The 18109-nt window shown below is 41.9% G+C and overlaps 1 long non-coding RNA gene across 4 annotated transcripts in view; it reads left to right on the top strand.

Moving 5' to 3' along the window:
* LOC117364545 overlaps nt 1–18109 on the top strand; it is a 63367-nt gene that overhangs the window by 3824 nt on the left and 41434 nt on the right. For 3 of the 4 annotated variants that reach the window (XR_004540275.1, XR_004540274.1, XR_004540273.1), the window contains exons 2-3: nt 15701–15840; nt 17691–17789. This is a non-coding gene — a long non-coding RNA (uncharacterized LOC117364545). Of the gene's footprint in view, nt 1–8532; nt 8805–15700; nt 15841–17690; nt 17790–18109 lie in introns of those variants that run through there. The other variant, XR_004540276.1, reaches the window with a different exon arrangement.

The following is an 18109-nucleotide window of genomic DNA, read 5'->3' as shown; positions in this document are numbered from 1 at the left end:
GCGGTAGACGCAGGCATCACGGGACCTTCCTGCACTTCAGCGTGGCTGCCGACTCTGCTCCGGAGTAAGTACGGCATCTCTCTTAAGGAACCTAGGAATACATACAGTATACTGTAGGGTAAAACCAGGGCTGGTCAAAATCTTTCAATGAATTCACATAAAGATGGGTTAGTTTCTATTTGCTGTGGAAATTATGAACTATTAGACCATATTTTGACCTTTCTTCTTTTGATTCTTGGTGCAGTCTTTAAGTTTAAGTACTTTGGACTACTGTAATATTGTTTATTTAGAGGTTATCAGAAGAATCTTTACAGACTTCACATTATACAAAACACAACAGTCCGATTGATTTTCAATTTGAAAAAGTCAGATCATGTCACACCTTATTAGAAACATAGAAACATAGAAACATAGAAAGATGACGGCAGAAAAGGGCTATAACCCATCAAGTCTGCCCACTCTACTGACCCACCCCATTAAGTCTGAGTACTAATGACCTATCCCACTAGGGCATCCCATTTATTCTTAAAGTCAAGCACGCTGGTGGCATTGATCACCTGCTCTGGAAGCTTGTTCCAGTGATCTACAACCCTTTCTGTGAAGAAATACTTCCTTACGTCACTATCGAATTTCCCTCCTCTGAGTTTGAGCGGATGCCCCCTTGTGACTGAGGGTCCTTTGAGAAAGAAGATGTCTTCTTCCACCTCGACACGTCCCGTGATGTATTTAAATGTCTCAATCATGTCCCCCCTCTCCCTGCGTTCCTCCAGAGTGTAGAGCTGCAATTTGTTTAGTCTTTCTTCATACGAGAGACCCTTGAGCCCCGAGATCATCCTAGTGGCCATCCGCTGAACCGACTCAACTCTAAGCACGTCTTTACGGTAATGTGGCCTCCAGAAATGCACACAGTACTCCAGATGAGGTCTCACCATGGTTCTGTACAGTGGCATTATGACTTCAGATTTGCGGCTAACGAAGCTTCTATTGATACATCCCATAAGTTGCCTTGCTTTGGATGAGGCCTTCTCCACTTGTTTGGCGGCCTTCATGTCTGCACTGATGATTACTCAGAACTTACACTGATTACCAATTGAGGCTAGAGTCATATTTAAATCTGGGTGCATGATACAAGGTTATATATGGTCTAGCACCTGATTACCTTGTGGAACATTTTTCATTTATTAATCCAGGACATCCAAGACGTAATTGTAGTTTGTTCATTTGTCCATCAGTAAAGGGTTGCTTATATAAGAGTTATTTTCAACTACTTTTATCATTTCAGGCAACTTCATGGGATAAAGAATTTGCAGGTCTTATAATCAGCTTTGTCTCTTCTCTGTACTTTAAGAAAGTATGAAAACAAATTTTTTAAAAAAATGTAATTTGGGTTGTTTTTATTGTCATTGTTTCTACTTTCGTTTGTAAACCGCATAGATTAGAACTCTTAAGGTACTGCGGTATATAAATAATTTTTTATGTTATGTTATGAAGTTATTGACATGGAGTTAAACAGTCGCCCTACCTTTGTTTGAACAGAAACAGTGTTTTATTTATTTATTCATTCAATTTTCTATACTGTTCTTCCAGGGGGTACTCAAGCATTTCCCCCTGTCTGTCCCTATGAGCTCACAATCTATCTAATGAATCTGGGGCAATGGGGGGATTGAGTGATTTGCCCAAGATAACAAGGAGCAGTGTGGGTTTGAACCCACAACCTCAGGGTGCTGAGGCTGTAGCTTTAACCACTACGCCACCCTCCAGGTTTAAGATTGGCTTTAAGATTATGGTACCTTTAAACAGAGGACTGATAGAAATGAACCCTAGTTTTTGAGGGCTTTCAAAATTTGGTGCTCTAGATACACGTCTGTGTTGCCAGTGCCTAATTCAGCTCTGTCTAGATTTCTGTCCTTTCTCCCTCCATTCTGAATGTCCTCAAACTGCCATCTTAATGATCCTGACCTATTCTTCCCCCCACTTTATCTGTGCAGAACCTTTTATCAAAGTGTAATTGCTGCTATGGAGCCCCAGAAGGTATCCGCTCTCAGTGATGGTCCAGTCTTAAGCATGCAGACTATGAAGTGGCACATACTTGTTAACCTGAGATTTGCTCTTATCCGGTTCTAGGTTGGAGATTTTAGGTCAATCCTAGATTTCTGATCACCCCATCCTCGTGCGTTAGGCGACTTGCAGCACTGATTTCAATGGGCACTACAATAGGCACTACAAATCCCACAGTGCTTTGGGGTGTAACTTCAAAACAAGGATTAGCCAAAAAGTCTCCAGCTTCAAACTGTATAACTTGGCACTTCTGCCTGTCTCCGCTATGGCCATTCCCTCTTCTGCTGCAATTTTTTTGTTTGGGAAACATAAAAATTAGAGGCTTGCAGATGTCATGAGGACTGAATCTGTCACAATATTTCCTGCAAGGGTGACTAGGGTTGCTGCTTGATTCTGTGTCATAAAGAACAGGCTAATTCAGATCTGGTTTTAACTTATTGCATGCAAGGACCTGTAATTTTGATGGTCCTACTTAATTTCCCAAGAAAATCAAAACTACAAGTGTATGCATGCTAAAACCAGGATTGGGTGATATTGCTCGTTCTGACATGGAGTCAGCTCATAATTCTACCACCACTACTATTTAACATTTCTATAGCACTGATAGGCATACACAATGCTGTACAACAGGGGTCTCAAAGTCCCTCCTTGAGGGCCGAAATCCATTCGGGTTTTCAGGATTTCCCCAATGAATATGCATGAGATCTACGTGCATGCAGTACTTTCAATGCATATTCATTGGGGAAATCCTGAAAATCCGACTGGATTGCGGCCCTCAAGGAGGGACTTTGAGACCCCTGCTGTACAACAACATATTTAAGAGACGGTTCTTCTCAGTAGAGCTTACAATTTAAATTAACAGAGAACAGGACAAGTAGGGGCTGAGGAAGTTTCTCAGGATGTTTAGGGTGAGGGGGTCATGAGTTAAATGCATTATCAAAGATGCTCTGGATTTGAATAGTTCCAGGGACGGGGCTTGACATACTGACTCACGCAGTTTGTTCCAGGCATATACCAGAGATCTCTGAGTCAAAATCTGTGGGTTGCAGTGTTTAATGTACTTTTTAAGAGGGTATGTGTGTAGGGGTCTGAAAAAAACGGACCCCCCCTAGATCCGTCCCCAAGCCTGCCCAGTCCCGCCCATCCCTGCCCTATCACCCCCCCAAGCCTGCTTCAAACTCCACCTCCAATCCCGCCTCCCACTGCCTTCTCTCGTTGGGCAAGGCCTCCGTGTTTGTGCGTATGCGACGCAATGACGGCACATCATATCCATGCATGCGTGGCTGCCCTCCTATACAAAGGAAAACTTTTCAAAACCCGGACAAAGGGGCCGGGTTTTGAAAAGCCATCCGGACCCCCAGACATGTCTTCAAAAGGAGGACATATCCGGGGCTCTAATAACCATTAGGGGGGAAATTTTATTAAAATTTTGCTCACTAAATTTCAGTTACGGTGCCAAAACTGGCCCCAAATTCTTGTTCTGTCAAAAAGACTATGGCCAAGGTTTTGGTTTCATCTGAAACTGACCATGTGTATTTGGTGGAAGCTGAAAATTTATGTTTTGTCCTGTTTGTCTCTCTCTCTATCCCATGCTCACCTATAGGTGCCCCCTTGGGCCTATTTTATAATTTCTGGATGTCTAGGGATGTAGTCAGGTAGGAGTGATCCCCAGTCACTCTTGCCCATGCTGGCCCTGCTGTCAAAATGGCTGCCAGGATCTCTAGTGGCAATCTCATGAGACTGTTGCAAGAGGTTATTGCAGTCATGTTGAGAATAGAGTGCTGCTCCTTGTGTCCCTGGCAAGTCACTTAATCCTCTACTGCCCCAGGTAGATTAGACAGATGATGAGCCCACCGGGACAGACAGGGAAAATGCTTGAAGTACCTGTATGTAAACCACTTTGAGTATGGTTGTGAAACTACAAAAAGGCGGCATACAAGTCCCCATCCCTTAGACTCCCCCCCTCCCCAGAAAGGGTTGACAGATTTCCTCTGTGAAAAAAAGAGGACCCTTCGTCCCATCCTATTCTGCTCTCAGCCTGCCTCATTGAACCTCCCCAAGCTCAGGACTGCGTATGCACAGATGTTAATGCAATGATATCACATGCATGAACAACATCATTGCATTGATGTCCGGGCATGTGCAGATGCCCTCCAGACACGGCCCTGAGGTCGGGGACTTCCAAAACCCTGACAAACTGCTTGGTTTTGGAAATCCCTCTGGGCACCCAAACAGTCCTCTAAAAAGAGGACATGTCCTGGTTTTCCCAGACATCTGGTAATCCTACCCCCAAAGCCTCTCTGGCAAGCAGAGCCTTTCTTCTGCCACGTTCTGCCACTATGGTTAGGGTTACCATATCGTACCAGAAAAAGGAGGATGTATTGAAACATCCGGGTTTTACTTCCGTTGCTTTCAATGGAAGTAAAACCCGGATATCTCCATCTTTCTTTTTCTGGAGCAATATGGTAACCCTACGGTGCGACTTCATGTTGATGGGACATGGTTGACGAATGGCTCTAGTTGCCAGAGAGGCAGCCTTTAGCATTGTTTCTGTCATTGAAGCATCTGGAGGACCTGGTGTGTGTGTGTGTAGTTCAACTGCAGGCGGCTCTGGACATTTTGCCGGGTTTGTTCAATGGCAGCTACACTCCTGCTTGGCAGCTCTATTGAATTATTCTATCACAATGATATAACTATATGTTTATATAGTTCTCCTTAGTTGTATTTTGTTTGTTCTAAAAATTCAATAAAATGCTTGAACTGAATTATTCTATCACAGGCATAGATCAGCACATTCCTCATGGTGGCTGTGCTGTAGACTAGAATAGTGGATTATCCTGCACAGGCATAGAAAAGTGCATTTCTCTCAATCTCACAATGTCTATGCTGCAGAATAGAATAATGGATGCAAGCATCACAGGCGACATTGGTCCATTTCTCATGGTGCTTGTTCTGTTCCTTAAATTTTCATAAACTGTTATCCTTCTGCTTGATCGTTTTATTTTTTTTCCTAAGGAAGCCTTATAGATATGCTGATCGTGCTGCCTTGCATGCGATTGGTACTTTAACAGGACAGAGCCAGCATACATGAAGCTAGTGGCAGGCAGTGACTGTGGAAGAAGTGCCCCTATCTATAATCTCTGCAGGCCTGCTGCTAGTTTGATCACAAGTGCTATTCAGGGTCTTTGAGAAATTGGAAATGGAAGGCAAACAGCAGCTGAAGGGTAATGGTATCAAGAGATGGCAGGGTAACAACAGTTGAAAAGCAGAGGGATTTAGTAGTGCTTATACAACCTATGGAAGACAGAAAATCTTTAATAATCAAGTGCAGCCTTCTAAAGCAAAGGTCTTTCTTTTTCTTGCATTCAGCCGTGTGCTGCATCTTTCATTGTTAGAATCAATAAGAAAGCAGGACAGAACAGGGTTCAGGACCCAGGGCCAGATTTAGGGCAGAGCTCCCAAGCTGAAGGAGCAAGACTATGGCCAGTCTTGGATTTTTTTAACGATTTATTTTACTTTTTCCAAATTTAATATCATAAACAAAACAGAAATGAACCACTAAAAAATCAAATAAGAAATCCAAAAATAGGAAACATTAATGTATTATCAAAAGCCCACATGCGAGGCAAGAACAGGGAGTAACCAGACATAATAGAAACATGATGGCAGATAAAGGCCAAATGGTCCATCTAGTCTGCCCGTCTGCAGTAACCATTATCTCTTTCTCTCTCTAAGAGATCCCACGTGCCTATCCCATGCCTTCTTGAATTCAGACACAGTCTCTGTCTCCACCACTTCTTCCAGGAGACCTAGTCAGTGGAACACTTTTTTGTTTGGGGGAGGGGGGGGCAAAAGCTCCGCCCCCAACTCCACCCTGTACCCATCCAAACCCCACCCCTGACTCCACCCCCATAATAATAATACTAATAATACTAATTGTAATGCAATTTCTTCCATTCATTTTTCATATACACACAATATAATCTTATTAATACATAATAGTAACCACAAAATTAAAAAACCACAAAGCACACTGTACGCAGAGAAAATGTTAATTATCATTTATATTCAGTTTTTTTTCAAAGATGTCAAGACAGATGACTTTAAAATATGCAATGTCACCTCAGTAACAACTATAGAAAAATAGACAAATATAGTGCAAAATATAGACAGCAGATATAAATTCTCAAAACTGACACATTTTGATCACTAAATGGAAAATAAAATCATTTTTCCTACCTTTGTGATTCATGAGTCTCTGGTTGCACTTTCTTCTGACTGTGCATCCAATCTTTCTTTCTCATTCAACATTTCTTTCACAATCCATCCCCATCCCCTTTGGGTCCAGGTCTATCTCTTTTCCCTCTGCTTACCCTCCCCAGATCCAGTGTCAGTTCTTCTTTGTACCTACCACCACCTTTGTTCCAGGTCTCCCTCCCTCTCTCTCCTATGTTATAAGTACATAAGTACATAAGTAGTCGCCTCCGCCGGGGCAGACCAGAGGTCCATCCAGCCCAGCGGTCCGCTCATGCGGCGGCCCATCAGGCATATTGCCTGGTCAGCGGTCCCTGACTAATTTTATTGCCTACCTCTACAGTTATCTCTAAACCTTCCACTGCTCTTATCTGTACCCCTCAATCCCTTTGTCTTCCAGGAACCTATCCAGGTCATCCTTGAAACCCTGTACTGTGCTATTTCTTATCACGGCCTCCGGAAGGGTGTTCCATGTGTCCACCACCCTCTGTGTGAAAAAGTACTTCCTTGCGTTTGTTTTAAACCTGTCCCCCTTCAATTTCATCGAGTGACCCCTTGTTCTTGTGGTTTCTTTCAAATTGAAAAATCTGTCTTTGTCAACCTTTTCGATGCCCCTCAGGATCTTGAAGGTCTCTATCATATCTCCTCTGAGTCTCCGCTTTTCCAGGGAGAACAGCCCCAGCTTCTTCAGTCTGTCAGTGTATGTAAGGTTTTCCATACCCTTAATCAGTTTAGTTGCTCTTCTCTGGACTCCCTCAAGCATTGCCATGTCCTTTTTGAGGTACGGTGACCAGTACTGTACACAGTATTCCAGATGCGGGCGCACCATAGCCCGGTACAGTGGCAGGATGACTTCCTTCGTTCTGGTCGAGATACCCTTCTTAATGATACCTAACATTTGGTTTGCTTTCCTCGAGGCTGTGGCGCATTGTGCCGACGCCTTCAATGTCGTGTCTACCATCACTCCCAAGTCTCTTTCCAGATTATGATCTTGCATCTCTCTGTTTTTCTTCAGGGTCTCTCCCCCTCTGTCTGCACCTTCCATAGATTAGCATCTGCCTCCTGTCTTTCTCCTTTGGTCCAGCCTTTCTCTCTCTCTCTGTCTTTCTTCAGCTTACAACCCCCCCCTTCTCTGCCTCTCTCTTTCTCTCTCCCCTGCCTTCCTCCCTCCTTCCTATGTCTCCCCTCACTGCCTTCCAGCCTTTGTTCCACCCCCTTCCCCAAAGCCGAAGCCAGCCTGCCTCCCTCCCTGCTGTGCAGAAGCCTGACCTACCCACCGCCGATTCTTCCTCCTCCTCCCCCCCACCCCGGTCCACCACCCACTGCTGCAGCAAATCCAAGAAGGGAAGGGAAGGGCCAGGCGCATGCAGCGGCGCCGCCCCATAAGCCTTCCCCCAATGTCAATTATGTGATTGTCTGGCCCGGACCTTCTCTCCAACATCAGAATTGATATCAGGGGAAGGATTGTGAGCCGGCAGTGTTCATTCGCTGCACTGCCTGGCCCTTCCCTTCCTGCAGTTGTAGTGGCAGGGGGGCGGGGAGCAGCAGTGGTGATCAGCCCACGTACCCCCTGATATACAGGAAGGGCAATGTTGGGGGTAGGCCATGGCCCCTATGCCCTCCCCCCCCCCCCCCCCCGTTCTGACGCCTATGGTTCCACATATCTACTACCCTTTTTGTAAAAAAGTATTTCCTTTGGTTACTCCAGAGCCTATCACCTCTTAACTTCATCCAATGCCCTCTCATTCCAGAGCTTCCTTTCAATTGAAAGAGACTCAACTCATGCGCATTTACGCCACATAGGTATTTAAACGCCTCTATCATATCTCCCCTCTCCCGCCTTTCCTCTAAAGCAGTGGTTCCCAACCCTGTACTGGAGGACCACCAGCCAGTCGGGTTTTCCAGGATAGCCCTAATGAATATGCATGGGGCAGATTTGCATGCCTGTCAGCTCCATTATATGCAAATCTTGACAGTTTACAATCTACCAAAGACAACCAGGGGAAATAAAGGAAGGGCGTTTTCTTAGCCGCTACACGAATGAAGAACTAAAAGAGAAACTTTTCAGCGTATTTCATATATGGCAAGAACCCTTCCTCTGTGATGCCTCTTTAGAGTTTCATTAGAAATTTGTTGTTTTATAAAATATGTCGTATAATTATTAAAGACTGCTATTTATGTTCTAATTCAACAGAGCACAAGATTTTTTCGTCCGAATCACACTGCAATTACTGCTTTGGCACTGAAGTTGTTTATATCTCCTTTTGGGTTCCTTGAAAAAGACCCTCGAAACATGGTCCATGTTGGGAGCTGCAAAAACATCATTGAGTTAAGTGGGAACAGTTTTTCCTTTTGTTGCCATTGAGAAACACATTTATTGTTTGAATAGCACATTGAATTTATTATTTTCTCATTAAAGCCATACACAGTGATGGGACGGCGGGTTCGGCTATAGGAGCCACGACTCTTGGTTGGATTACACAATTCTGAGTGTATGTGAAAACTTTATTTACTCATTTTAAATTCAAGTTTCAATTTATTGATTCGCTATATATTGAGAAGTCTTTATTGAGCAGTATCTTAGTCAATTATTTTGACCTCTCAACTTTGTACACTTTGAGAGTACAAATCTCCCTATTACCTACTTGTGACAGAGCCTAGAGAATGACACGGGGAAAAAATTTATCTCCGTCTCGTCCCCGCAAACTCGGTCCCCATCCCCACAAACCATCTGATCCCATCCACACAAGCCTCGAACAGTTCCTCCTTATTCGCTGTGATAGGGGATTAACAGATCTGCAAATACAGAAAAACCATGAATAACTTTTTCATATGTTATTCGCTGTTTTCTATTAAAAACCATCGTGAATATGGTGAAACTGCGAATAACATGGTGGGAGACCTGGCCTGCTCCTGAAGGAGAGGCAAAACAAGGTGCAGAAAGTGCTAGGAATCAGCGATTGTCTCTGTAAACGCTTGCAATCAGCGATTTCTCTATGCAAGCTGATGTAATTTGGGGGGAGGAGCCAGCAAGCTAAAAACCGAGAATAATCGAAACAACGATTGCTGAAACCGTGAATATGGAGGGAGAAATGTACTGAACTTATTATATTAAAGTATAGAAAGAAACAATATTCTGTACAATTGTCAATTTATAAATCAGCATCTTCTCCCCACTCTCTCTTCCCCATTTCCCTTCAGCGTCCTCAGCCTACTCTTTTTCTGTACTTCCCTTCAGTGCACGCACATAAAAACAAGCAAGCAATATTATATCATTTTTATTCTATTCATTCATAGAAATTAAAGTTTAAATAATGCCAGTCACATAACAAAACTTGATTTTACAAAAATAATTCCCTGCAAGGATTACTAGATGTCTTTCAGCAGCTCCACTCCCTCCCTCCTCCTTACCTTCGTGGCCAAGTAAAAATGATCTACCAACAATAAAATTTTAAAAAACACAAAGCACACTGTACGCAGAGAAAATGTTAATTATCATTTATATTCCGCGGGTTTTCAAAGAGGTCAAGACAGATGACTTTATGCAATGTCACCTCAGTAACAACTCTACAAAAATAGACAAATATACCCCCTCCCTTTTTACTAAAGCATGATAGCTGTTTTTAGCGTAGGGAGCTGCACTGAATGCCTTGTACTGCTCTTGATGCTCATAGGCTCCCTGCATTAAAAACCGCTATTGCACTTTAGTAAAAGGGGGCCATAGTGCAAAATATAGACAGCAGATATAAATTCTCAAAACAGACACATTTTGATTACTAAATTGAAAATAAAATCATTTTTCCTACCTTTGTTGTCTGGTAATTTCATCAGTTTCTGGTTGCACTTTATTCTTCTGACTGTGCATCCAATATTTCTTCCCTTCTTTCAGCCTCCTGTAAGCTTCCTCTTCTCCAGACCTCATTCACTCCCACAACTCTTTCTTTCTTTCACCCTGCTCCCTTCTTTCTCCATGCCCTCTTTCTTTCTGTATGTCTGTCTTTATCTCTCTCTCCATGCCCCCTTTCTTTCTTTCTCCATGCCCCCTTTCTGTCTGTCTCCCTATCTTTCTCTCTCCATGCCTCCTTTCTTTCTGTATGTCTGTCTTTCTCTCTCTCTCCATGCCCCCTTTCTTTCTTTCTCTCTCCATGCTCCCTTTCTATCTGTCTCCCTATCGTTCTCTCTCCATGCCCCCTTTCTGTCTGTCTCCCTGTCTTTCTGTCTTCCTTCTTTCTTTCTGTCTCTCTGCCCCCCTGCCCTCCCCCAAGCCACTGCCATTGGGGAACAGGTCGCCATTGCCGCAGGGAAATAGGCTGCCACCGCCGCCATCGGAACAGGCCGCCACTGAGTTCTGAGCTTTCCCTGCTCCCCTTCCCCGTAAAGAGGACACTGAAGTGCCGGGCCGACCAACCTTTCCTACCCGACGTCAATTCTAACGTTGGAGAGGAAGTTCCAGGCCAGCCAGGCAGCGATTGGCTGTCCCAGAACTTCCTCTCTGATGTTAGAATTGATGTCGGGTGGTGAAGGTTGATTGGCCTGGTGCTTCAGCGTCCTCTTTACGGGGAAGGGAAGCAGGTTGGGCACCCCTGCTCTAGCTAGCTGAGCTGCGAGCCGCACTCAAGTGGCTAAAGAGTCGCGGTTTGCCAACCACTGTTCTATCCACACAGCCCAATATTTGTTATCTGATGCAGTTTTATCTGTATGGGAAGAGTAGCCTAGTGGTTACTGCTGTGGCTTCAGAATCAGGGGAACTGGGTTTAATTCCCACTGCATTCCTTGTGAGCCCAGGCAAGTCACATAACCTCTATTGCCCCAAGTACATAAAAAAAAAAAAGATTGTGAGCCCACTAGGTTGGAGAGTTTGTAACACTATACTTCTACTAAGACTAAGGGGTCCTTTTATTAAGGTGTGCATTTAGCGTGTGCTAAATTGGTTAGCTTACCTTAATAAAAGAACCCCTAAGTATCTTAATAAAAAATTTGGCCCGCAACTTAGCCTGTGTTTTAGATTTCGGCTCCTTATGTGATTGAGTTTGACACCCCTGCCTTAACTCAACAGAAGTTGGATTCTGTCTTAGTTAAGGTAAAGCAATGGATGTGTGAGAATAAGCTAAAGTTAAAAGTGCAAAAGCCTAAGGTGATGCATTTGGCCAGTGCATCTGCAGTGAGATCACCTGTATCTTTGAGGATACTGGACACTGATGTTCAGTTGTCCTCGGAATGTCGTTATCTTGGCGTTGTTCTCGATTCACATCTAACATTTGGGCAGCATGTGTCAGGTTTGATCAAAAGAGTGTACTACAAATTGTACTTAGTAAGTAAGCTGTACCATTATGTGTCGTGGGGGGATTTCAAAAGTATACTTCAGGTGCTAGTGTTGTCTGTATTTGATGACTGCAATGTGGTACTGTTGGGTGTTCCGGGGGTGGTGTTGAAATCGTTACAAATAGTACAAAATTCTGTTATCAGGGTATTATTCCGGTTTCAGAAAAATGAACATGTAACAGATTACTATATTAAGCTTTTTTGGCTGAAAATTGAGTTCAGAATTAAGTATAAACTATTGCTACTGGTTTACCTGAGTATACAAGGGTGTACCTGGCGATATCTGATGGACAGTGTATTTCCTTACATTGGGTTGCAAAAGCTGCTCTCGGCAATACAACATGACCTGACGATTCCATCAAGAAGTGATTGGTATTGCTATTATTGTCAGGCTGGTATTTTATTTTGATTTTATGCTGAATATGATGTATATTGTTGTGGGGGTTTTTTGTTTGTTTTTGTAAGATGTCTGAAATGTCTATGAAGTACAGTAAAACCTTGGTTTGCGAGCATAATTCGTTCCAGAAGCATGCTTGTAATCCAAAGCACCCGTATATGAAAGCAAATTTCCCCATAGGAAATAATGGAAACTCAGACGATTCGTTTCACAACCAAAAACTTTAATACAAAATACTATACGTATTTGTATCGCAAGACCTCGCTCATTTAGAACAGTCACTACACTCCTGCAGCGTCAGAGAGAGAAGAACCATTGGCTCAGTTGTGATGATGTGACGTGTGTATACTGTATGTACTCGTATTGAAAGACTTTGCTTGTTTAGAACAGTCATAGTAAATGATGGCAGATAAAGACCTGAACGGTCCATCCAGTCTGCCCATAAGTTATACTCATTAAAAAATACATGATTAGATTAACTTGTCTCTTCTTTGATATTTCTGGGCCGTAGACTGTAAAGTCACTATATTCTTGTAATGTCAGAGAGCGAAGAACCATCAGCTCAGTTGTGATGTATGTATACTGTATGTACTTGTATTGCAAAACATTGCTTGTATATCAAGTTAAAATTTAATCAAATGTTTTGCTTGTCTTGCAAAACACTTGCAAACCAAGTTGCTTGCAATCCAAGGTTTTACTGTACTATTATGTGTGTACTATTGCACTTCGCTTTGGAAAAAAGGCAGATTATAAATAAACAAACCATACTCATACATGCTACATAAAGTTATCAAATTATACATATAATCTAAGGTAATATATCATAAATATCAGCTGACCATTAACATTGTCTTTGTTTCAGGTTACTTGTATTATTAGTCTGAGTCTTTTTAGACCCCTGGTAGGGATTTCTTATAAAGCTATGGGCTTCTTTTATTAAGCTGCGTTAGGGCTTTAACACGCGAAATTTTGCGCGTTACATTGCCGTGTGCGCTAGACCTTAACGCCACGTGGTAATTTCCTGTGTGCGCTAAAAACGCTGGCGCACCTTAGTAAAAGGAGCCCTATGTTTTCAGATATTTTTCGAAATAGTGTGTATAATGTGGTTGTGCAAATTTCGATGGAAAGTGAGTTCCACACTTTTGTTATTTGGTAGCTGAATGATTTGCTGTGAGGTGCCTTGTATTCTATATTTTTCAGAGTTGGGAATGATAGGGTTAGATTGTTAGAGTTATGTTGGTTCACAGATCTACCTAAAAGTTCAGTAAATCTGGGAAAGCTATTAGGGTAATCGCCATATAGTGTTTTAAATGCTACTTAGCAAAGTTTGAATTCTGTTCTGTTGTCTATCGGTAACCGGTGTAGTTCTATAATCAGTGGTGTGACACGGTCAAATCTTAATTTGTAGTATATGTGTTTTGTATTGGAGTTTTTTCATTAATTTCATTTGATATGGGGACTCAGCATTTTGGCCCATATTCAATAAATGGCTCCTTAAATTAGGCACTCTGCAGTCCCAGAACTGTAAACACAGGGTGACAACTGAGAGAGCCATTTGAACAAGGACTTCTCATCAAGTAAAGGTTTAAAAAAAAAATATATATATATATATTCAAGGACAAGCAAGATATACAGTACATTCATACTAAAATAGGGTAAAGGAGTCCAGACACTGATCTACACAGCAGACATTATACCAGCCTGATGCACAATCTAGAATTTAAAAAGTGCAGTGATGTTATAAGGACAAAAGAAGTCCAGTGATGAGTGCGACTATATGCTCTGAAAAATTACAATCAAGAGTAATATATTTCTCAAATTATCTTCTAATATTATTCCTGTTCTGACAATCCTCCAAGTCCTTCGTGAGGCGAAGCACTGCATTGTGATCCCCCTGACACTGTATTAATTTTTCCTCCTGAACTGTAACTCGGGTTTCCAAAACATCAACCCGACTATTAGAGATTTGTAATTGTCTGGTCAAAAAAACAACTTCCTCTTTTAACTCTCTTAAACTGTCGGCATTAGTTTGTAAAATCTGCTTAATCCCCCGAAGCTCAGACATCAGATCTGTGTTGTCTGGGACATCCCTGGGGAGAGGGACCTTCGATGGGGTCGTCTGATCCTGCGTCTGCCTCTTTGCTGTTCCGGCCGATATTAGAGCTGTTTCCAGACAAATTTGTCTTGTTGTTGCCATTCTCAGTCAGGAATTAGTATCTTTATGTGAAAATTTAGGCAAAAATAGTTAATTTCCTATTATGGAGGGAGTACATTCACCCGACCATCTGCATTGGCATCCAAGCCACGCCCCCTCAAATTATCTTCTAATATATAAACCTCATTTCATTGTAATATCATTTCCCTACTAACACTATAATCTGACGAGTACTTGTGCTTGAAAACAATCACTACTGGTCCCTTTCTCTTAGAATAAATCCCAATAAATAAATAAATACTTAATTAAACTTGTAGCGTGCAGAATCTAGATTAAAACACTGCATCTTCATCATACTCAACAGAGCCTGGAAATTGTTTAGAATCACCCAAATAGCATCCAAGCCAGAATAAAAACATAATAATTTAAATAATGAAAGACCATATTTTACTTCTAAACAAAATAGCCTCCACACATATAGGGTTCCTTTTACAAAGGTGCGCTAGCATTTTTAGTGCACGCACTGGATTAGCGCGCGCTAGCTGAAAAACTACCGCCTGCTCAAGAGGAGGTGGTAGCGGCTAGTGCACGCAGCATTTTAGCATGCGCTATTCCGTGCGTTAAGGCCCTAACGCACCTTCGTAAAAGGAGCCCATAGACCTCAGCTAGTGTAAACAAGCTAAAAGCCACAGTGCTTTTACGATGGCTGACCTTGCAACATATTTGGAGTGACGGCTGATTCCTAAGCAGCTTATCCAAAATTGACAGACTTAAATTCCTGCTAAATCTTTGTATCAAAAACATTTATTTGGAGAACTCAGTTTACCATATAAACTACTGTACAAGATCATAATTGCATTACTCGCAATTGCATTACACACAAAAAAAAAATAGAATGGAAAGAGAATCCTTCCCCCAACTACCTTACAATCCCTGGTGGTCTAGTAGTGTATTCAGGGCAGGAGTGACATAGTAATATAGTAGATGAGGGCAGATAAAGAACTGAATGTTCCATCCAGTCTGCCCAACCCTGCCCACTCTTTAAATTACTGATTTAATTTAAATTTTCCTTCTTCTTAACTATTGCTGGGCCAGAACCTAAAGCTCTGCCCGGTACTATGCTTAGGTTCCATCTACTGAGTGATCCCCAGTTACCGTACTCTTGCTCATGTCTAGGGTTACCCGCACTTTTAACACCCAATATACTTTAACCTTCCCTTTAAAATTAACCATTATCTCCATCATTTCTTTATTGAGATTTATTAACCACCTTTATGAAGAGATTCACCCAAGGTGGTATATAGCAGGTGCAGGTTAACCCAAAAATTTCAATTTTGTTAAAAGCTTAACATTGACAAAATGACCAAAAATCAACAAAAATATAATAAATGTGCCGATGTAGCAGCACACTTAAATTTGAAGAAAGCAAATTGAGACCTAAGAACTAATATGAAACAGTATCAGAAATGGGAAAATGATGTCTTACCTGATAATTTTCTTTCCTTTAATCACAGCAAATGAATCCAGAAACTTGTGTGCCATGACTATCCACCAACAAGCGAAGACAGAGGATAACTGAGTGTTGCCTCATTCGTAAGAGAAGAGAGATGCCAGTCCTTAAGGCCATCTCAAGCATCCAAAAGCCTTCCAGAGGGTATTTTCTGCATGTAAAGCATGTTTTCCACAAGGAAAATGCTCTTATAAGATTGCACACTGGTATATATGTGCAAAACAATTGTGCCTACAGTCATGTAATTTGCACATAGGCATTCCTGGTGGTGTAATTTGGGCAGAGCAGGGGTGGAGTTGCAATGTGAGTGCATATTTTGTAAAATATGAAATTGTACATGCACACATTTACACCTTTAGATATGGTGATAATTCATGCAAGAGAATTTGTGCATTTTTAGCTAGTTGTGATAGCCTGTTTTGTAGATGTATATAAGGTCCTCTGTAACCTTTATAAAATAGGTTCATTGTAGGACATTTTCCCCCCTAATTCTACATATAGCACTCAAAATTGCAAGTGCAAATGTAGGTGCGTGCTTAAATTGTGCACGCAATGTAATTGCTTAATGAGCCAATTAGTTTACAATTTAATTAGACTTTCTATACTGACCATAATGATGCACAGAGCTGAGTGGTATACAGTGCAGAAAACCATTTTTAAAAGAGCAGAAAGGAAGTATATTTGTTTGAAAGAAGCAGAGTACAGTCATACAAAGGAATGACATGGGGGAAAATTTGTTTCCGTCCCTGCGGGATCTCAATATCCCCATCCCATCCCTGCGTGTCCTGTCCCTATTCCATTTCTACAAGCTTTGCCTTAACTGCACAAGCCTCAAACACTTATGATTTTAAAGTGTTTGAAACTTGTGCAGATGAGGACGGAGCTTGTAGGAATGGGGCAGGGACAAAGACAGAGCTCGAGGGGACAGGACGGGGATATAGAGGTCCTGCAGGGATGGGGAAAATTTGTCCCCGTGTCATTCTCTGTAGGAGAATCATAGGAGTCTAATAAGGTAAGTATGCCTTCTAAAGCAGTGGTTCCCAACCCTGTCCTGGAGGACCACCAGCCAGTCAGGTTTTCAGGATAGCCCTAATGAATATGCATGAAAGAGATTTGCATGTAATGAAGATGATAGGAATGCATATCTGCTCCATGCATATTCATTAGGTCTATCCCAAAAACCCAAATTGCTAGTGGTCCTCCAGGACAGTTGGGGACCAGTGTTCTAGAGTACGTAATGCCAAAGAGGGGGATCAAACTTGCCAGAACAAGAGAATCAGACATTATACGCCTGATTGAAAAGCCAAGCTTTAATGGCAATTTTAAATTCCTTTATTGAAGATATACTATGAATGTATGGAGGCAATATGCCATATATAGAATCTAGTCCATAGTATGTGTAAAGCTTTATATTACTTCAGATCTAAACATCTTTTGATTCATAGGAGATGAAGGGCATGTTGGACTTTCCCCCCTCCCCCTCCTCCTCTTCCCCCTCCCTCCCTCTGCTCTTATGGGTAGACATGAAAAGACCTTAATGAACTTGGACGTACTTTTCTGTTTTCATTAATTTTTTTTCTACTGCAGAAATTGACATTGTTTGCCCTTTTCTGGTCTCGCCTATTCCTTTGGAGTAAATTAGTCGGTATGGCCCCAGGGTGATTTCTTCATTTCAGACTGGGGTAGCAACAAAGTCAAGGGCATAGGAGACAGAAGCATGCCTGCACTACTCTTTCATTCAGGGGCTGTAATAAAGTTAGAGCCATTACAATACACAATGTACTACTCCAGATCATGATTTAAAAATGTGTTCTTCCTACCGCACAATTGTAATTCTGTCTCCAATAAGAAACTGCCTTATATTTCAAAAGACATTTTGTTCAGCAGGTTTAATTCCTTTGCTTTGACAAGTCATTACATCATTGTGTGTCCAGTGGAACTAGTTATATATATCTGTATAATATAATGAAGACATAAACCCATTTTTTTTACAGGTTCTTTGTCCCAGATAAAGGGCCAAGATCAGACTGTCCTCAAGTGAAAAAAGCAAAGCTGAACAATGGACTTCCAAGAGGAGCCAGGAGAGCAGCCAGGTAATGCGTTTCTTCCACAAATAAAACAAAAGCAAATCTAAGAAATCTGACAAGGCACCGTGTTATGTCTACCTCAGGGGTCAAAACACTCTGTTGGGGCTTATAGAAAACAACACAAAAAGGATTTTGTGGACAATATGGAGGCAAGGGCACTCCAAGAATATTAATTGCAACAGGTGGCTCAGACCCAGCGAGTGGACCTGTGTGAAGAGGCAATTGGGAGAGGTATTGAGATGAGCAGCCTCTTTCTAGATACTATCAGTGTGATATTAGTATTTCCAAGAAATATTACTACTATCCAGCTCAAATCATTTATAACT

Source organism: Geotrypetes seraphini, chromosome 8 (assembly GCF_902459505.1).
Source record: "Geotrypetes seraphini chromosome 8, aGeoSer1.1, whole genome shotgun sequence".
NCBI classification, from domain to species: Eukaryota; Metazoa; Chordata; class Amphibia; order Gymnophiona; family Dermophiidae; genus Geotrypetes; species Geotrypetes seraphini.
This window is presented reverse-complemented; position numbering and strand designations above follow the sequence as displayed.